The sequence below is a fragment of the Podarcis vaucheri genome (assembly GCF_965113315.1).
Source record: "Podarcis vaucheri genome assembly, chromosome: 1".
NCBI classification, from domain to species: domain Eukaryota; kingdom Metazoa; phylum Chordata; class Lepidosauria; order Squamata; family Lacertidae; genus Podarcis; species Podarcis vaucheri.
The window spans coordinates 118705525-118727673 of NC_138759.1; positions in this window are offsets into that span (position 1 = coordinate 118705525).

Genomic DNA, 22149 nt, shown 5'->3' on the forward strand with positions numbered 1-22149 from the left:
CCAAGGTCATACCCTCCATTGTTTATCAATGGTTAGACTTGCTCACCAGCCGCAGTTAGACTTGGCATCCAGACAACAGCCAAGATTCACCTAACAAATTGCAACAGTAGAGGCCCTGCTTTCAGGGGCTTCTGATACAGGGCTTCTCCCTCCTCTCCTCTGCCTTCACCCTCTAAAATTGGCTCTGGAGAGGGGATCTGGGGAACCTGGGTCTGGAGAACATTCTTGCACAGGCAGAATGTCTACAATAGCACAGTGTTGAATTCATTCATCCTCTTTCCACTCACCTCTGAAACCCTCCAGTTACTCCTACTAAGCCTTACCCAACCTGTAGAACTTGTCCTGTGGGGGCAAGGCGGAGTTAAGGATCCAACCGATTGGCCAGATTCAGTTCCGGATCCTTGCCTTAAGCAGTTTGGTGCCAGGTTATCTGAAGGGACATCTGAACTCATAAGCCCTTGCTTGGTTGCAGAAGCTTCATTTGTGGGCCAGCCACGAAGGTAAATTATACTGGCAGGCATAAGAGATGTGATCTTTTTGTTGGTGGCCTCATATTTGTGGAATTCTCTCTCAAAGGATGAATGTTTGGCTCTTTCCTCATCGGCTTTCAAATGGACCTTAAAGATCTTCATCATTGCAACCTGCTTTTTTTTGCTAAAGGTGCCAGGCTGGACTGCAAATTGTTGTCATTTCTGTGTTTTAAAGCATGCTAAATTGCCTAATCTGGTTTATCTGCACTGGGGTGCATCTTACCTGCTGCAGAATTCATGTTTCATGGTTGTGACTGAGAGCCACATTGGCAGGTCTTTTGGTCTGAAAGGCAGGCATTTAAAAATACTGAACATAAATAAAATTGGGCGTTTTGCAACAAATAAAAACCATGGTTTGTATGCTCCTGGTGTCCCTCAGCTGACAGAATGCCTTTTGAAGTAGTGGAAGGAGGTACCGTATTTTTGAATATTCCTTCTCCCCCTTCAGCCCCACGTCCCAAAGCAGATTTTCAAGGGATCCATGTGGGGCGAAATATTCCTACATTGCAGGAGGTTGTACTTAGACAATCCTTGTGGTCCCTTCCAGCTATTCTGTGATTCTAATCCTAGGACACAGAGGACAGCAGGAAGGACGTGTTTTGCCAAAATTGCCTCCCTCTCCATTATGCTGACAAAAGCACCTGTTGAATCAAATCATTTCTTTCATCGGTGGAGGGGAACCCCATTTAGGTACAGCCCCATAATTTTATTTTTTGCTTTTCTCTTTTCTCTACGTGTGTAGATATAGAGATATAACATCCACGAAAGATTATGATGGTTCTATTTCTAGGGTCTGTCAGATTTGGACTTCACCAAAATGGATGAGGTGACAGAGGTCTGCCCAACAGCAGCTGGCTGAAGTCCACACATTTCATGCAGGTCAATTAACAGGTGTTTGACCTACGGAGGCCAATTTCTTTGGCTGCGTCTCGGAATAAAAAGCGAGTCTTGGAAAAGAGGAAGAGCGAAGGCCTCCCTCCCTCAAAACCGGACACCCCCCCCCCCACTTCAATAAAAGAGAACATTTGTTACTCTTTAAGCTTATGGCAGTTTTTAAGGTGCCACAAGACTGCTGTGTTTGCTGCAACATCTAACATGGCTGCCCCTCTAGAAACACACGGTTGTGTACCTGTAACATTTATTGTGGCGCGCAGGTTGTGCTACAGAGCTGCATATTTCTCTCTCTCCTATATAAACAGTTATCTGCTGGTTCTGTTTCTTTCCCCTCCTGCTTTTCTCCTGTCCCCATTTTTTTTCAGTGGGATTTACAATCTGTGACAAGTTCGTCGAATGCTAGAGTGTATTACCTTTACAGCGTTGGGCGGGCAGCTGCCACAGCGCAGCTGCTCCCACACTGCAAAGGTAATGTCAGGCTCTAGGCTGTTGGAAGAAATGCAAGGTAGCTCTTCCCACAACGCTGAAATCATCCCTGCTAGAAAACGCGACCATGCTGACCTGGGTTAGAGCCACACTTACTGCGTGTGGTCCAAGGCTCCTCAACGCTACCTGACTGAGCCATGTGGCAAGGAACAGGCTGCAATTGCCCCTGTGCTGCAAAGGTAACACAAGAAACGGGCAGTGTCAGTCAGGGAATTTTAAAGCTGGAACTCAGGGGAACTGAGTTCCCTTACCTTTTAAAATTAAGTAATTATTTTTGTGATAGTCGGGAGATGGGGGACGGGGCTGGAACCCAATGCCCAATGCCTGAGCCAAAAATCCACCCATATTTGTAATCAGTGGCGTAGCGTGGGTTGTCAGCACCCGGGGCAAGGGAAGTAATTTGCGCCCCCTAACCCGAGGATTTGCGCCCCCTTACCCTAACCCCCAGATGTTGCGCCCGGTGCGGCCAGCCCCCCTGCACCCCCCACGCTACGCCACTGTTTGTAATCAATAAACAACAAACAACTTTCGTGGTGAGCCCCCCCCCCAAAGCACTAGTATCAGTGCTAACTACATTTTAAAATTCTCTTCTAGGCAGTGCTTTTTTCCTGGGGGGGACGCAGGGGTACACCCCCCAAACGTTTTGTGAATCTAAGTTTGGCCTCATTGAGGGGCAGTATTTCAATATGATTAGGAAAATGAGAGTACCCCTAAACATTTCTTTTTAAAGAAAAAAAGGTATGTTTAGGTATCTTTGCTTTTGAAATGCGCCAAACAAAATACTGTCCTGCAGATAGAAAATTAGCACAAAAGAGAGAAGTCTGGGTTGGACCTGCCCCACCCCCATGATACACACATTTGCTACTTATCCTGCACAAAAGCACTCCCTCCAACAGTAAAAAATTCCTGCAGAATTAAGTGGTACATTTATGCAGTCCACCTTTCCTCCAAGCAGCTCAAAGTGGTGTACACTCTGCTCCCCTTCCCCATTTTATCCTTACACCTTAGGATCTTAAATGAGTGAGGATTTGAATTCTGGTCTCCTGGGTCCTAGACCAACGCTAACCACTTACAGCACACCGGCTCTCCCACTTCACCCTGTGAGGCACAGCACAGGCAGAGATAGAGGAGCACGACTGGTTCAGTCGCCCTGGCGTGGAGCCTTGGGGGCGATGCAGCGGACGCTGCAACTATGATTTAGAATGGAGCACGGGAGGTGGGGGTGTGAATTTTGGCATTGCACAGGGTGCCGCTGAAATTTAAGACCCTAAGGTCTGCCGCTGCACAGTTGCTCTGAGAAGAAAACACTTAGTCTGCCTGCCAGCTGCCTCAGCCTGTTTTCTTTTGCTCCCCAGAAGCTGGGACACTGACACTAAGGCTGCAATCTTATACATACACACTTACCTGCTGAATATTGTGCGGCTTTATTCGATGTAGACATGATTGTATTGTTAAATCTGTTTTTAATAATTGCTGATGTGATTTTATTACAATGGTACCTCGGGTTACATACGCTTCAGGTTACAGGCTCCGCTAACCCAGAAATATTACCTCGGGTTAAGAACTTTGCTTCAGGATGAGAATAGAAACTGTGCAGCGGCGGCGAGGAGGCAGCAGGAGGCCCCATTAGCTAAAGTGGTGCTTCAGGTTAAGAACAGTTTCAGGTTAAGAACAGACCTCCGGAACGAATTAAGTTCTTAACCCAAGGTACCACTGTATTGCATTATTATTATTATTATTATTATTATTATTATTATTATTATTTACTTCAATCATAAGTTGCTTCAGGACTTTCTTAGTCAGAAACAATGTACAATCAAGGCTTTTTTTTTCACCCGGAGCTCAGTTCCGGCACCTCTCAGATGGGCACCATTGCCATTATAAGAAGACATTATAAGAGTACTGGCACCTCTGTTTCTAGAAAAATAGCAATGTGTACAATTCTGATAAAGTTAAACCTGGGGAAAACCTTACCGTCTGTCTACATGTGGAACTGAACCTCCAGGTTCCACCTAGGCCTCTATGTACCGAACTCCACTGTTAAAAGGGAATGGAAAAGAGAGAGCGTGTGGGTATTGTGTGAGAACTCTTTCCAAATTGATCATTAGGGCTGGCATACAACATTAAAAAAAAAAAGTTGCATTTTCAAAAAGAGGAACAGAAAGCATATTTGACCCCCCTCCCACCTTCCAACTTACAATTTTGTACCAAATGCAGCATACACACACACACACACACACACACACACACACACACCACATATGGCTTTCCTTCCACCCTTTTCCTGGTTCCTTTGCTTTTCTACTACTCCATGTAATCCACATCTTTTTAATCATCCAATTTGTTATCTATTAAATACTCCTATCTACTGTATTGGCCTGAATATAAGCCTCACTCCCCCCCGCCCAATTCCGAGCTTAAATTCGCAACCTTACAAAAACTGACTTTTACGATATCGCTGCTGAAACAGACATATGGTAAAACGGAACGGGTTGGAGTGCCTACGGAATTTTAAGGGAGCATCTTATATTCTGGTATTGTCTTTTCTCTCTCTCTCCCCCCCCCCTTGAATTTTAAAGGTGCGGCTTATATTCGGGTGCAGCTTATATTCAGGCCAATATGGTATTTCAACTCTGTTGGACTTACTTGAGACCTGCTAAGCCAGGGGTCAGCAACCTTTTTCAGCCGTGGGCCGATCCACCATCCATCAGACCATGTGGTGGGCAGGATTATATTTTGTTTTTTGGGGGGATGAACAAATTCCTATGCCCCACAAATAACCCAGAGATGCATTTTAAATAAAAGGGCGCATTCTACTCATGTAAAAACATGCTGATTCCCGGACTGTTCACGGGCCGGATTGAGAAGGCGATTGGGCTTCATCTGGCCCCCAGGCCTTAGGCTGCCTACCCCTGTGCTAAGCTATGTTTTTGTCTATACAGTGGTACCTCGGGTTAAGTACTTAATTCGTTCCGTAGGTCCGTTCTTAACCTGAAACTGTTCTTAACCTGAAGCACCACTTTAGCTAATGGGGCCTCCTGCTGCCGCCGCTGTGCCTCCGAAGCACGATTTCTGTTCTCATCCTGAAGCAAAGTTCTTAACCTGAGGTAATATTTCTGGGTTAGCGGAGTCTATAACCTGAAGCGTACGTAACCTGAAGCGTATGTAACCCGAGATACCACTGTACTGGTTCTTGAAGTCTTTATATTCCTTATCTTCATTTTCTTTTATCCTGTTTGTCAGACCAGCCAATTCAGCATATTCAAACATTTTACATAGCCATTCATCACTATCCTTGTTCTCCACCTTTGTGTCAATAAGGTTCTAGCTGCAGCAGTGGCGTAGAGTAGTAAACTCTCTTGTTTTTTTGAGACCTCCGTTGTTACCATCCCCAAGTGGAAAATCTCAGGTGTTTTGGGGAAAGTTTTAAAAAGTATTTTAAAAAAAAATTCATTATATATGGTTTCCCAATATTCTTTAATTATTCACCACATGTGAATAAAATATCCCTCAATTTCATTACACTTCCAACATGTACCTTTTTCTTTTTTAGACATTTTTGCCAATTTGGCGGGTGTTAAATGCCGTCCGTGGGCCATTTTCACCATATTTTCTTTTATTGCGTAAAATGCCGTAAAATTCATATTTTGTTTCCCACAACTTTCCCCATAATTCATAATCAATATTGTGATCCACATCTTGTGCCCACTTAATCATGCTCGATTTCACATGTTGTACTGGCACACAACATTTTATGGCCTTTGGAAATGATGAATATCTTGTGAGTTTGTTCCCTAGTAGCCATTCTTCCCCAGTTGCCTTGAATTGAGTCACATAGCATCTAGGAACCCTTACTTAGGTTATACTGGTGGTGTGGAAGCCATCACTGAACTAATGTGATGAGCTCCCATTATTAGACGAATCCAGTCTGCAGCTCCTCTGCACATACCTATCTATAGAGCAACCGATTGCGTAAACGGTCGAATCATGGTATCAGCAGCTAGCTGTCCTCTAGGGTCAAGAAGGAACAAGACTATTAAGTCGTACTGGGGAGGGTGCCTGGCAAGTCCAGGCAATAGTTGGATCCTATTTTGATTACTTCGTTTTATGTTGAGAATTGCATCTTCACAAAAGTGCACCAAATGGGGAAACTGTGGACTTTTTGTCCTGGGATAGCTTATCAGTAGAAGATGTAAACATTTCAGGGGAGCTGTTATAGGCTTATTGTCTCTAAATGGTGATTTATGTCCTTATTTCTACATTATTGCCCGCCTGGTACTGCCCCATGTCATTTTTCAGGTGGTTTTATTTTCATTAGTATAGCCACTTTAGCTTGTGATCACTGCAATGCATTGCATTAGATTCATAGTGCTGACATCTAACCCTGTCAAGCCAGCTCATTGACCCCTCAGCCTCCGAAACATCGGTTTATCTCCCGGTGCCGCCAGCGTCAACACTACCACCATCTGCAGCCGCGTGATGCTTAAAGCTAAGAAACTCCTCTATCCGTTTCATGTACATTGCGGGCAGTTTAAAGGCTGATCAGAATCAAATATTGCTCTTTCAAATTTGATAATGTATGACTACAAAACAGTGACCTTTGATACATAGTAATACATCAAGATGACAGGAGCAGTAAGTGCTGCAATTACCTCTACTACAAGTTGAGATTGTGTGTTAGCTCCCATCTTGCAAGCAATTATTTCCAAAAAGAGGGAGAAGAAAAGATGTGTGTGTGTGTGTGTGTGTGTGTGTGTGTGTGTGTGTGTGTCTGTAATATACAGACACAGACATAAGAGAGAGACAGACAAGGATGTGTCTTGGGTTTTTGTGCATGTAAATAATGAAAATGCAGACGTGAATATTCTTTCTGCATATTTACACACTTATTTGAAACATATGCAGGTATCTTTCTCTCCAACTGTTCAGTAAAAGGACAAGAGTTCTTTCTACTCCTACTCCAATTAATTATTATTATTATTATTATTATTATTATTATTATTATTATTATTTGCATGCCACCCTTCATCTGTGGATCTCAGGACTATTCATGACATAAAAATAGGGTTGCCATATGTTTGGGAAATCCTGGACATGTCCTCTTTGGTGGGGGCGTACATGCCCACCCAGTGGGATTTTTACAATTGCAAGCAAATGTCTGGTGTGGTTTTTTTTGGGCGGGGGGTGTTTAAAAAAATTGTTTGTGTGTGCAGGCAACTTGGGTTTCAGGCTCTGGGTCTGTTTCGGCCTTGGAGGTAGTGGCCAGCTGGGAGGGGGGCAAAACTTTGTTTGTCTGCATTTTTACCTCTGGAAATATGGCAACCCTAAAAGTACATAATAAAAACTAGAACCAAAACAAAATAACCCCACCCTCACCCCTCCCACAAACACCTTTAAAAGGGTATAGGATGTTAATCAGCCAAAGGCCTGGTTGAAGAGGAACGTTCTCCTTTGCAGTTTTGACATTTGTTGCATTGTAGTTCCCCAACGAAATTCTGTTCTGTGGAGACTGCCACTACCACAGTGAGAAAGGAAATAATTTTGAGACATGGTACAATTTTAAATGGGACGTTGGTGGTGCTGTGGGTTAGACCACAGAGCCTAGGACTTGCCGATCAGAAGGTTGGCAGTTCGAATCCCTGCGATGGGGTGAGCTCCCGTTGCTCGGTCCCTGCTCCTGCCAACCTAGCAGTTCAAAAGTACGTCAAAGTGCAAATAGATAAATAGGTACTGCTCTGGTGGGAAGGTAAACGGTGCTTCCGTGCGCTGCTCTGGTTCACCAGAAGCGGCTTAGTCATGCTGGCCACATGACCCGGAAGCTGTACGCCGGCTCCCTCGGCCAATAAAGCGAGATGAGTGCCGCAACCCCAGAGTTGGTCACGACTGGACCTAATGGTCAGGGGTCCCTTTACCTTTACCTTTTTACAATTTTAAATGGCTGCTGCAGTTGTCTAAATAACACTGTAAAAAGGTAAAGGTAAAGGGACCCCTGACCATTAGGTCCAGTTGTGGCCGACTGAAGGGTTGCGATGCTCATCTCGCTTTATTGGCCGAGGGAGCCGGCATACAGCTTCCGGGTCATGTGGCCAGCATGACTAAGCAGCTTCTGGCGAACCAGAGCAGCACACAGAAATGCTGTTTACCTTCCGGCTGTAGCGGGGAAAAATCACATCTGGCAACCAGTGTGCCCCTTTGGTTTCAGATGGTACATGGGTAGATGAGTCTAAAAAGCCCGGGACATAAATTTTCACTGCCCACTTGCAGCAGCTATGGTAGCTCATTTACCAGCGCTAATGTATTTAGCATTAACTCTGGAAGTGTAGACTTGATTCTGACCAAATTAAGCCTCTGAGAGCACAATCTACATTTTGTCAGAATCCAGTGCACCCTTCCAGAGTTAACACTAAATACATTACTGCTGGGAAATGAGCCACCATAGCTACCAGAGGTCTGTGAAAACATGTCTCCCAGGCTTTTTGCACTCTTCTACCCATGTACTATCTGAAACCAAAGGGGCGCATTGGTTGCCAGATATGAAATATATTGGCATTATTTTCAGCTCTCCTACCCCACTATGTTGATCTCTGTGCTGACTGCTGCCAGTCTAAGAAAAAAGGGGCTTGGAGATTACATTGGTGCACAAATATAGTTTGCCTTGCAATCTGTCTACTGCAATGAAGGCTGTCCATACTGCACAAGGAGAGAACAAATGCTTGACTGCATAGCAGGTTCTACAGTGGTACCTCAGGTTAAGTACTTAATTCGTTCCAGAGGTCCATTCTTAACCTGAAAATGTTCTTAACCTGAAGCATCACTTTAGCTAATGGGGCCTCCTGCTGCCGCCGCGCCGCCGGAGCACGATTTCTGTTCTCATCCTGAAGCAAAGTTCTTAACCTGAAGCACTATTTCTGGGTTAGAGGAGTCTGTAACCTGAAGCGTATGTAACCTGAGGTACCACTGTATATGGCATATATGTGTGTGTGATTGCTTATGCGCAATTAATGCCACATTTAGTTTGGCCCATACCCCTTGCACCCTAATGCGTACAGAGTTTATGAAGTGGATCAATGCATAAACCAGCCATAGAAATGTATAAAAAAACCTCTGTGCCATCTGAGTAAAGTACAACAACATTGGGGAGATATATTCAGCTTAGCTCAGATTTCATACATTAGACTCGTTCAGCCACTTAATGCTAAGGGTGTGAGCTGGTGCAGTTTTGTTAAAATATTTGGGTCCATTTATCTGTTTTCTTCGAGGCGTCTTAGCCACCTGACTTAAATGTATACTGATCGATGATTTATGTTCGAAAACAGAACTGATAAGAAGCATAAGTGTTCCTGATATTATGTTTTGTCATATCTAGCTAAAAAGATTGAAATCCCGAGAAACAATTTTCTGAAGAAATGAAACCATATGCCCTCCTGAACTCTTGAGGGAAAATCGCCTCTCAGTTTGCTCAGAATATGAAACAGTGAAGCAGTATAAGTAAAATAGACAGCCTTGCCAAGCATGTCACATTTCTATTTGTACCATTTGGGATGATGCTTTAAAAACATTTTCTAGTTATTTTTGATAAATAAATGGTGCAAATAACATCTGCAAGTGAACTCTGCTGAAGTCGGGGTTTTCTTTTTTGGACAAATTAGATTTGGCTTTGGCTTTTGTTCTTTTAGAAAGGCTGGGAAATTGCCTCACAAAACTCAACCTGTAGAACACTCCCAAAAACGCGCAGAACACATGGAAATATTTGATATTCATTTTATCCCACCTTAAAAAAAACCACAAAACTTCTTTGTCTGACAGTTTTTCAGTTACAAAAAAGCAATACACCAATCAACACGTTGTCAATGCATGTTGCATTAAACACTCATCTCAAATGCAACCAAATATTCATGAAATATTTGTTTTATTAAATATCCATATGGTCCTTTTCTGGGTAAAACAAATCCAAAGCAGCTCACAGGAAATAAAAAAAAAAACTACAAGTATAAAAGATTAACAGTACTAAAATCAAGAAGAAAACTGACTTACAGTTAAAAACAAACCTAGAACTCCCAAACACTCTTTTCAGAATCACTGGAGAGCAAATACACTGAAAGTATAAAACACAGTACAGTTTTACCTTGGACCCTGAACGCCTTGTGAGTCGAATGTTTTGGTTCCCAAATGCTGCAAACCCAGAAGTGAGTTTTCTGGTTGGTGAATGTCTCGAACGTCCAACGCGACTTCTGCGGCTTCCGATTGGCTGCAGGAGCTTCCTGCAGCCAATCGGAAGCCGCGCCTTGGTTTCCGAACGTTTTGGAAGTCAAATGGACTTCCAGAATGGATTCTATTTGACTTCCAAGGTACCACTGTATATTAGAAAGCACAATGGGTTGGCTCTAGACAGGGGTGGAAGAAGGGGTGTGTGGTGGGTGCGGCCTGCCCTGGGTGTCACCACTCAGGCGGGTGACAAAATGCTGGGTGGCACTCACCCACACTCAGGTGGCCTGCAGCGCACCTGAGCCACCCATCTCTCCTGGGAGAGACACGGTAGCTTGGGCGCATGCAGGCTCCATGCTGCCCAAATGGTCCGCCCGTTGCCTCTCCCCCGGCTGTAGGACAGCTGAGTGGAAGGAGGCAGGCAGACTCCGGAGGTTCCGCAATGTGCCCCGCCCTTGCCCCGCCCCTATGGCCGGCTCACCCCGCCCCTGGGCATGCCATCCCAGGTGCCCGCGTGGCTTCCTCTGCTACTGGCTCTAGACTTAGCCATGCTTAGAGAAAACACACTGAAATCAGGCATAGAATCATAGAATTGTCGAGTTGGAAGGGACCCTGAGAATCCTCTAGTCCAACCCCCTGCAGTGCAGGAATATGCAGCTGTCCCATCTGGGGATCGAACCTTCAACCTTGGCCTTATCAGCACCATGCTCTAACCAGCTGAGCTATTGGGACTTAAATTACTTAGTGCTTCAGTAGGACTGCTCTAAGCATGGTGGGAAGTCTGCATCCATTCCACCCTAGGCAATGGGTTGATTTTAAGGGTTCACCTGCAGCCTGTCTGCTCACGCCACTGTTTAAATTACGCCAGTGTGGTGTAGTGGTTAAGAGCGGTGGACCCGTAATCTGGTGACCTTGGGCCAGTCACACTTCTCTGAAGTCTCTCAGCCTCACTCACCTCACAGAGTGTTTGTTGTGGGGGAGGAAAGGAAAGGAGAATGTTAGCCGCTTTGAGACTCCTTCGGGTAGTGATAAAGCGGGATATCAAATCCAAACTGTTCTTAAAGGAGAAAGGGAGGTGGTTGCTTCGAAGGGCCCTTTGCAAAAGTGGTCCTCGAAGTCCATGTCCCCCTCCTTCAAACTTTTGCAAAGGACTTTAAGACAGCCCCTGCTTCTGTTTGTGCCATTGGTGGCTCAAATGGTGCGGAGGCTTTCTTAAAGCCTTTGTAAGGCTATGAAATTGCGGTGTGTGTGTGTGTGTGTGTGTGTGTGTGTGTGTGTGTTAAAAAGGTTGGGAACAACTTGCATCAGCAGTACTGAGCTGGATGAACCAAAGATCTGACTCAGCTCCTTGTGTTCCTCCCTAGACCTGTGACAGGCAATCTTACAGAACTCCTGGGCTTATCAGTTTCTTAATACCAAACACCTATATTACCTTCACCCTAAGGTCACAGGGTGGGTTGCAGCATGTAGGATCAAAACAGATTACAAGCAAAGGGAAGAAGAAGTATAAACATTCAATATATGAAGCAGACATGTACATTTCTGATTTGATAAAGGCAATTTCCTTCTCCTGCAACTACTCGAAGGCTCGATGAAATAAAAACGATTCTAGCAGTCATCGAAAACTCATGGAATGTGTCAGCTTGCCTGATTTTGCCGGGGAGCTCATTTCCTAGCTGGGGTGCCAGGTAACAATTGCCTAGTATTGCAAAATCTCTGGTTTGGCTCCCCAAGCACTCCTTCTGTAAATGGAAGGGCCTTTCCCATTTACAAGTGACCTTCTGATCCTGTGCAGGCTTTCATAGGAAGGGGAAGGAAGTTGTTTTCGCCAGTTCACCCTTCCTCCTATGCAACTGCCCGCATATTTCCATAGGGTCCCTACCCTGGCAGCACATTCCCCTGAGTGGCGATCCAGCTCACGATCCAAGCTGCAGATTTTAGAACAGGTCCTTGACCAGAAGTGACTCACTAAGGCTGAGTACACACCATACATTTCAAGCACATGACTCCCTCCAAAGAATCTTGGGAACTGACTTCCGGTTCGGCGCCAGCGCTAATGGCTGCTCCCTCTCCGAGCTCCGGAGAGAGGACGGCTCTGCGAGTTCGGGTCTGACCCGCTACGGCAAGCGGGGGACCCCTAAAATCACAGGAACGGAGCCTGTGAACAAGGAGATTCGGTGGGCACCCGAAGCGCCCCCCTTTACCGCAGAAAGAGCCTTTTTAAAGGCTCCGGAACGACAACGGGGAGCGCGGTGCTGAGAATCGCTACCCAGCCCGCAGGGTGAAGCCGCGTCGCCATTAGTGGAGAGCGCCGATTCCCTTCCTGAACAATTTGGACAAAAAAGACCCGTGAGTAAGATTGAACCTCTATTCGTGCCAAAACTATCCGAAATTAGGCTGAAAACGGGAAAGGCGAAAATTAAGGAAGTCTGCCTTCCCCCGACTGCATGACAATTAAAGCAACGAAAGTTACTGAGCTGCATCCGTATGGTATATTCTCTTTAATTGCTTGAATCCGGCATTTGGACTTTGATTATCCCCTCTAGCTTGCAGGGCAGAGGGGAGGAATAAGTGACTTTACAAGCTGCATGACCAACTGAAAGGAAAGGGAACTCTCTGCAGCCTCCAACCTGGCACAAACTGCTATTAGAACAAAGGAACACTGAACTGACTTTAGACTCTTGTGAAAGTAACAAATTGGAAGTCTCATTGCTTATTTGATACAAAGTTTTGGGACTTTGTGGATACAATATATCAGGGAAGGCTGGGACTTTATTTAATGAGAAAGTGTGGCAATATACATATAGAAGCCTCCCGATAAATTTGCTTTTCAAATACTCCTTGCCTTTGCTTACGGACATTTTGATTTGCTCCCTCTAGAGGGTAAACTAAAAGTTGCTACGCTTGGGGACAGTGGAATTTTCCTTTAGGAGAAGGCTCTCGTGGGAAACGACCTTGAGATATGAGTGGCCCAGCAGATGAGATAAGCACGAGAGTCAAGACAAGGCAATATCAACAACAGCTACAGCAACACAAGAAAAGAGGCTCGATTTCAGGCATAACCCCTACAGTGACAACAGGACAAGAAAAAGGTACAGCAGTCTCCATGGATGCAGTGTCGCAAGCCCTTCTTAAGATAAACCAGTCTTTGGAGAATTTAACAAAGCAGACGGCTGAAAATACCAAGAAATTGACAGAGAATTCACAGAAATTGACAGACTTAACAACAAGACTTGACCTGAATACAGAATCTATAAACAGGCTTACACAAGAAAATTCTGCCACACGTCAAATTGCGGAGGAAGCCAGAACTATTGCTGGAGAGACCCAGGAAAAATTAGAACCGATTGCCAGGAAGGTCTATGACCACGACACAACTCTGGCATTGTGGGAACTACAAAGAAAAGAAAGGAATTTGAAATTACGATCAATTCCAGAGGACGAAGGAGACAATCTTACGGACTTTTTAACGAAAGAGTTTGCTGATTTCTGGGAAGACCTAGAGGAAGACGAATTTAAAATCACAACAGCATTTAGACTGGGCAGAAGGCAGAACAGAAAGGCGCCGAGAGACTGTCTGATTACCTTGAGATCGAAGGAGGAAAGAGACAAAATTCTAAGACTGCACTTTGAAAAGGCCTTACAAATTGGGAACTCTCCGATACAGATCTTTAAAGATATTCCTAAACACATTTTGGACTTGAGAGCTTCCTATAAGGATTTGGTCTACCTGTTGAAGAAGAACACCATTCTCTTCAGGTGGGAATTTCCACAGGGACTGTCTTTTGACTATAGAGGGAAGAAGGTGAAAATAAAGACGATACAGGATAAAGACAGGTTCCTGCAAAGAAATCAGGAAGACCTACAGAAAGGAACTGTGGACCCAATTGCTGAGCAAAGGAGTGTAATTGACATCCTGAACCTTTCGTTTGGACAGAACCTTCCACCACCAACAGAGGAGGAACAACAACTGGGAGCTGTTGGAGGAATACCAGAAAAATAACAAGATGGCCCTGCAATTCCTTAGTTGGAATTGTAATGGGATGAACAGCCCTTTGAAGAGACGACAAATATTCCATATTTTGAACAGAGAACAACTGGACTTGATTTGCTTACAGGAAACCCATATAACCAGAGCACACAGGAGACTGCTTATGAATAAAAAATTGGGACAAGAATTTATTTCGTCGGACAAAGTTAAAAAAAGAGGAGTTGTGATTTATGTAAAAGAGAAGTGGGCTCCAAAAATGATGTTTAAAGATGAGCAAGGAAGATATTTAGCGGTGGAGATTCAGGTACAAGGAGAAAAAATTTTGATAATTGGGATCTATGCGCCAAATGAAGGTAAAGCAGAATTTTTCAAAAAACTTCATGAAACTTTGACGGACTATTTGGAATACAATATGATAATTATGGGAGATATGAATGGTGTAGTTTCTACAAACATGGACAAGACACAAAGACTGACTCTTACTAAAGAAGGGAGACTCCCCAAGACTTTTTTTGAAATGACGGAAAATATGGACTTAATAGACATTTGGAGAACAAGGAACCCTCTTGAAAGAGAGGGAACCTTTTTCTCCCATGCAAAGATGACCTGGACCAGAATTGACCAAATCTGGGTTACTAGTGGAATGGCTCCGAAGATTAAGAAGGTAGAAATCTGCCCAAAAACCTGTTCCGATCACAACGCCGTGAAGATGGAAATGAAATTTACAACAACTGGTCAGTTCAGATGGAGAATGAATGACACCCTATTTCGAGATAGAGAGATCCACATGAAGGCCCAAAAAACTTTAAAGGACTACTTTGAAATCAATCTAAAGGGCGATGTGGAAAAAAGAGTGATCTGGGACGCAAGTAAAGCTGTGATGCGAGGATTTTTGATTCAACAAAACTCAATAAAGAAGAGAAAACAGAATGAGAAAAAGGAAAAAATTTTGGAAAAGATAAAAGAAGGAGAGAAAAAATTAAGATCAAAACCAAAGTCCCAGGAGATTTTGAGGGAGATTAAGTTGTATCAAACACAATATATGGAATTGATGAACCAAGAGATAGAATGGAAAATAAAGCAAATGAAACAAAAGACATTTGAGTCGGCAGACAAATGTGGTAAACTTCTGGCATGGCAACTTAAGAAAAGACAGAAATTAAACACAGTTACAAGCCTAGAAGTGGATGGAAAAAATATATCTAAACCCAACGAGATAAGAAATTGCTTTGTGAGTTATTTCAAAAAACTTTATTCCCAAGGATTACAAAATGAAGAGGACATAGATAAATTCCTTAATAAATATGGATTACAAAAAATCTCTCATCATAGCAAGGTGGAGCTAAACCAGAGAATAACAGAACAAGAGATAGAGGGTGCCATTCAGGATATGCAATTGGGCAAATCTCCAGGGCCAGATGGACTGACTTCCAGATATTACAAATCTTTAAAGGAATGGCTAATACAACCGTTGAAGGAAGTTTGTAATGAGATCTTAGAGGGAAAAAGGGCACCCGAATCGTGGAAAGAAGCATATATCTCACTCATACCAAAGACAGAGACTGAAAAGACTCAATTGAAGAACTACCGCCCAATTTCATTATTGAATGTGGATTACAAAATTTTTGCAGACATTTTAGCAAAAAGATTTAAAAGAGTATTGATGGAGAAGATTCACAGAGACCAAGCAGGCTTTCTCCCAAAAAGACACCTCTCAGACAATGTCAGGAATATAATAGACATTTTGGAAAAGTTAGAGGTGAATATAAATACTAAAGCAGTTTTGATATTTGTGGATGCGGAGAAAGCCTTTGACAATATTTCGTGGAGTTTTATGAAAAAGAATCTTCATGGGATGGGGGTAGGACAAGGATTTGAGAATGGTATGGGTGCAATATATTCTGAACAAAAAGCTAAGCTAATAGTAAACAATGTAATAACTGAGGAACTTAAGATAGAAAAAGGAACACGACAGGGGTGCCCAATTTCCCCATTGCTTTTTATTTCGGTCCTGGAGGTGTTGCTGAACATGATTAGAGATGACCAGCAAGTTAAAGGTGTACAGGTCGGAACTAAACATTATAAGTTAAGAGCGTTTGCAGATGACCTTGTATTGACTTTGCAGGAGCCAAACACTAGTACAAAAAGAGTGTTGGAAATAATCCAACAATTTGGGCAGGTAGCCGGATTTAAATTGAATAAACAAAAAACTAAAGTCTTAGGGAAAAACCTAACAGATATGGAAAAGAATAAGTTTCAAGAAGAGACAGGTCTGACGGTGGTTAAGAAGGTGAAATATCTAGGGGTTAATTTAACATCTAAAAATTTGAATCTGTATAAGGATAACTATGAAAAATGCTGGTCAGAAATTAAAAAAGATCTAGAAATATGGTCAAATTTGAGATTGTCAATGTTAGGCCGAATTGCAGTGATTAAGATGAATGTATTGCCTAGAATGTTGTTTTTATTTCAAACTTTGCAGATTATTGACAAGATGGACTGTTTTAAGAGGTGGCAGAAAGATATTGCGAAATTTGTCTGGCAGGGCAAAAAGCCCAGAATAAAATATAAAATTTTAACAGATGCAAAAGAAAGAGGGGGATTTGCCCTGCCGGACTTAAAATTGTACTATGAAGCAGCAGCATTCTGCTGGCTGAAAGAGTGGATGCTCCTCGAGAATACAGATATCTTGGACTTAGAAGGTTTCAATAATGCATTTGGCTGGCATGCATATCTATGGTATGACAAAATCAAAGTGCATAGTGCCTTTAAAAATCATATTGTAAGGAAAGCGTTGTTCAATGTTTGGATGAGATATAAAGATCTGTTGGAAAACAAAACCCCTAGATGGTTGTCACCCTTAGAGGCTAAGGCCCACAAGAAAGTTAATATGGAGGACGGATGGCCAATGTATTGTGAGATCTTAGAACAGGATGGAGAGAAACTGAAATTAAAGAGCCATGAAAAACTAAAACCCAAAGTACAAGATTGGCTCCACTACTATCAAATAATGGAGGTTTTCAAACAAGACAGGAAAATTGGCTTCCAGGTGGAAAAATCAAAACTTGAGACAGAACTGTTAGAACCCAATACTAAGAACTTGTCAAGAATGTATAACTTGCTGTTGAAATGGAATACACAAGATGAAACAGTTAAATCAGTTATGATTAAGTGGGCACAGGATATTGGTCATAATATTATGTCTGCTGACTGGGAAAGGTTGTGGAACACTGGTATTAAATTTACGGCATGTAGTGCTTTAAAGGAAAATGTTATGAAAATGGTCTATAGGTGGTACATGACCCCAGTTAAGCTAGCAAAAATTTACCATTTGCCTGATAACAAATGTTGGAAATGTAAGGAAACTGAAGGTACTTTTTATCATCTTTGGTGGACATGCCCGAAGATTAAGGCTTTCTGGGAGATGATATATAATGAAATGAAAAAGGTATTTAAATATACCTTTCTTAAGAAACCAGAGGCCTTTCTCTTGGGCATTGTCGGCCAATTGGTGCCAAAAAAGGATAGAACTTTTTTCATGTATGCAACAACAGCAGCAAGAATACTGATCGCAAAGTATTGGAAGACACAAGATTTACCCACCTTGGAAGAATGGCAGATGAAAGTGATTGACTATATGACATTGGCGGAAATGACGAGCAGAATTCGTGACCAGGGAAAGGAGACTGCGGAAGAAGACTGGAAGAAATTCAAGATTTATCTTAAGAACTATTATAAACTTGATGAAGCCTAGAATGTCGAGATTTTACAGAGAGAAAGGGTTGCAGTAATATAAGATCAGATTAAGAAAGGACTATGATGAATTAGGATGGGAAAGAACATTTATAAGTTGCTATAAAATTTGGACATGAGGATGCAGAAAGGGGAGGTATGGGGAAGTCCGAGGAAAGAAGTTCATGAAAGGATATTTTGAAATTATATTTGTTTGTTTGTTTGTTTTTTCTTTTATGTTTGTTTGTTATAAAAACTTTTGTAAAACTAATAAAAATTTTATAAAAAACAACAACAAAGAATCTTGGGAACTGTAGTTTAATCCCCACAGAGCTACAGTTCTCTACATGGTAAACAAACTACAGATCCCAGGATTCTTGGGTGGGGGAGTCATGTGCCTGAAATGTATGGTGTGTAAAGTAAGGGTCTAAGTGCAGGATATAGTTGCACGCCACACACGAGGCTTCAAGGGTACTGAGATTATTTAAATCTTCATGGCCTCTTCTCTTAGGCTGTGTCTTACATTTGGAACTCTCTTCCATCTGCACATCACCTCAGTTTCCATGTTCAAGTCATTCCCATTTAGCTCGTCCATTATGAAAGATGAGAAGTGAAGGCTGAGGCAGGGGACATAATGGGAAAAGAAGGCAGAGAAGTGAGTATGGATGAGACCACAAAGAGCAGGAAAAAGAGGCAGATGTTAGATTTGACATGGCACAGGTAAAAAGGTTAAGGTAAAGGACCCCTGGATGGTTAAGTCCAGTCAAAGGCGACTATGGGGTTGCAACACTCATCTCACTTTCAGGCTGAGGGAGCCGGCGTTGGTCCACTGACAGCTTTCCTGGTCATGTGGCCAGCAGGACTAAACCGCTTCTGGCGCAATGGGAAAACTGACGGAAACCAGAGCACACGGAAACGCCGTTGACCTTCCTGCTGACTGGGTGGACAGGAGGTTGCTTGATCTTGAGGGAGTTACATTCCCTCTTAAGGAGCAGGTACCTAGTTTGGAGGTACTCCTGGATCCATTACTCTTGCTTGAGGCCCAGGTGACCTCAGTGGAGCGGAGTGCCTTCTGTCAGCTTTGGCTGGTGACCCAGCCACACTCCTATTTGGACAGGGATAGATCTACCCACCTTGGAAGAATGGCAGATGCAACTAATAGACTATATGGAGATGGCGGAAATGACTGGCAGAATCCGAGACCAGGGAGAAGAGTCGGTGGAAGAAGATTGGAGGAAATTTAAAATCTATTTGCAGAAATACTGTAACATTTTTGAATGCTGATGACATTGAAATGAATTGAAGGGGTTCTAGCAACAAGGTAAAATGTAAGAGGGGATTAATAATAGATAAACTAATAGGATATGAATTTGCTGAACCAAATTTAAAAAGGGATACAAAAATGGGAGACGTGAGGAAGTCAGGAAAATAAGTTAACTAAAGATGAGAGATTAAGAAAGAGGGAAATTTTGTTTTTCTTTTATATGTGTTTTTTCTTTTTTTTCTTTTTTGTGTTTAATGTCTGTATTTTTGTATTTTGTATTTTTGTATTTTGTATCTTTTTTGCTTTTGTACTTTTCTAAACTTTTCTATTGATAAAACTTAATAAAATATTATATATATATATAAAAAACTATTTGGACAGGGATAGCCTAACTTCTGTGGCCTACAATTTGGTAGTCTCTAGGCTGGATTACGCAATGTGTTGTATATGTGGGGCTGCCTCTGGTGATAGTGAGGAAACTTCAGCTGGTGCAAAATTCAGTAGCCAGACAGCTCACCAGAACAAGATGTTCTGAGCACATCACACCAATCCTGGTCCAACTGCACTGGCTGCCAATCAGTTTACGGCCCACTTCAAAGTGCTGGTGTTGACCTAAAAGCCTTACATGGCTCAGGACTTCAGTACCTTAAAGACCACCTCTCTCCATACGAACCATCCCAGAACCTGCGCTTGTCATCTATGTCCCCCCTACCTGAGAGGTTTGGAGAGCAGCAACCCAAGAAAAGGCTTTCTCCATGGTGGCTCCCCGACTGTAGAATGATCTCCCCAGAAAGGCTCACCTGGTGCCATCATTAAATAAAGAATGATAATTAATTACTTACGCCCCGCCCATCTGGCTGGGCCTCCCCAGCCACTCTGGGTGGCTGCCAACAGGATATTAAAAACACAAGAAAACATTAGAAACTTCCCTAAACAGGGCTACCTTCAGATGTCTTTTAAAATTCAGATAGTTGTTTATTTCCTTGACATCTGGTGGGAGGGCTTTCCACCGGGCGGGCGCCACTACCAAGAAGGCCTTCTGCCTGCTTCTCTGTAACCTCACTTCTCGCAGTGAGGGAACTGCCAGAAGGCCCTCGGCACTGGGCCTCAAGAGCCAGTCAAAAAAATCCCTCTTTGCCCAGGCCTTTGTCCATTAAATAATCTATGGCCTATTAAAACTGGGGGGGGGGCAGGATTATTATTACAGTCATTTTATTATTATGCTGTCTGTTATTATGCTTTTTATTAAGTTTTTGTTATTGATGCTCTGTAAAATGTGTTTTTAATGTTGTATACTGCCCTGGGATCCTTTGATAAAGGTCGGTATAAAAATTGAATGAATGAATGAATGAATGAATAAAATAATGTTTACTTTCCTCTTCATTCTGTTGCTGGAACCTCTTCGACACAAAGTTATCTTCTGGCTGTTCAAATGAAATCTCTGTGGCTGGTTAATCAGTATCCTGGATGAAGCTTAATGACATGTGGTGATGGGCTACTCCCAGGAGACGGTGATCCTCAAAACCCTTAACGAAGATTTCCCTGTAGATTGCTGCTCCTAGCGGGCATCTGGCAGCGCTTGCTTTCCGTTGTGTGCTTTGGCGTGGAAACATGGGCTGCGTGCCAGAGAGGAACAGCATTATGACAGACCCCAGCCAGGCCAGTCTAATCTCTGAAGCAGGGAGTGTGCTACCATTCCCCTCTGCCCACCGCACAGAACTGCTGCCTTTAAACCAGTGCAGCACACTCCATTTATATAACAGGCACAGACAGCTGATTACATTACCAAAAAATAAATAAAACAAAGAAACGCCAGGCATCGCAGAGCCATTTGCCACCACTTCCATTGATTGTGCCCTCCACTTCTTAAAGTGATTCAGTTTTCACCCTGGGCAAAATGATTTTGAAGCGATGCATCAGGAGCACAGCTTCGTTCAGACCGAAACAAGAGATTCTCAAAGCTCCTCATAAGTCTTCCTAACTGGAGGAGAATACAGCTGGAAGCTCTCCAAGCTTATCGGAGACAAAAGTAATGAAGGCTCGTTGTGGGGGGGGGATCAGGCAGGCGAGAGCAAGTGCAGCTTGTAATGGCAGCTTGGAGAATGATCAGTGGGGATCTGGTGAGTCCCTGGTTACATTGTTGGACCTGGGAGGGCAGGGTTTAAAATCAACCGCTCAGCCACAAAACTCAGTGGGTGACCTTGGGCTAGTCACTCTCGCCTCTCGGCCGAACCTACCTCAAAATGGCGAAGGGGGGGTATGTATGACTTCTTTAGCTCTGCAGAGGTGGGGTAAAAAAGGTAAAGGGGACCCCTGACCATTATGTCCAGTCGTGACTGACTCTGGGGTTGCGGCACTCATCTCTCTTTATTGGCCAAGGGAGCCGGCATACAGCTTCCGGGTCATGTGGCCAGCATGACTAAGCCGCTTCTGGCGAACCAGAGCAGTGCACGGAAATGCCGTTTACCTTCCCGCCGGAGCGGTACCTATTTATCTACTTGCACTTTGACGTGCTTTCAAACTGCTAGGTTGGCAGGAGCAGGGACCGAGCAACGGGAGCTCACTCCGTCGTGGGGATTCGAACCGCCAACCTTCTGATCGACAAGTCCTAGGCTCTGTGGTTTAAATGCAATAAATCAATCAATAAAAATAAACCTGACTTCCAAGGAGTCAGAATATTGGCTCATCTAGCTCAAGGTTGTCATCCCTTTTTTCAAACCCAAACATGGAGGTGTCGGGGATTTGAACCTAGAACCTAAGCATATAATTTTTCCGTGAGCTACAGCCCTCACCTATTCCCCTCTTAAGTGGAATACAAGTAGCCTGCATGGGAGTAGAGGCTCAATGTCTAGGCTTGGCATCACGGGACCCAAGCCACTGCCACCCCCTGGAATCTCCTGACGCTGCTGCTCTTGCTTGGCCTCACTGCCAGCTCACGTCCCCTGCAAGAGCAGAGCGAGGAAATCCAGTCTTACTCCTTCCAGGTGCCACTCTGATGATGGGGGGCAGGATGGCAATGAGGGTATCTTGCCCAAGCCCTACCCCCA